The following is a 393-nucleotide window of genomic DNA, read 5'->3' as shown; positions in this document are numbered from 1 at the left end:
CCTTTTTTTTTTTTTTTTTTTTTTTTGTACGTGAGGAAATGCGTTTACGCCCCCCCCCCCCTCCCCCAATGTGGGAGGACTGGGCGGGGGTAGTGTGGGATTCACCCCCAATAGGGCGAAGCCCAGCCAGCCGCCGACCCCCGGCGCGCCTCGCCCTCCTCCTCTCGATCCGAGCGGGCTCGGTCATCTCCCGACCCCGCTCGTCGTCCTCCTTCCGCGAGATCACGGTCTCGCAGAAGGAGGACACCGCCTTCCACGACCCCTCGCTCCCCACCATGGCAGCGACCACGGCAGGGAGCGAGAGGTCCCACCCGACCGCCAATCGGAGCGCCCGCCTCTCCCTGGAGAAGGCAGGACACTCCTCCAGTGCGTGCTGCGCGGAGTCGAGCTCCG

The sequence above is a fragment of the Dufourea novaeangliae genome, unplaced genomic scaffold (assembly GCF_001272555.1).
Source record: "Dufourea novaeangliae isolate 0120121106 unplaced genomic scaffold, ASM127255v1 scaffold235, whole genome shotgun sequence".
Lineage (NCBI taxonomy): Eukaryota > Metazoa > Arthropoda > Insecta > Hymenoptera > Halictidae > Dufourea > Dufourea novaeangliae.
The sequence above is the reverse complement of the archived record's forward strand: the minus strand, read 5'-3'. Positions refer to the sequence as shown.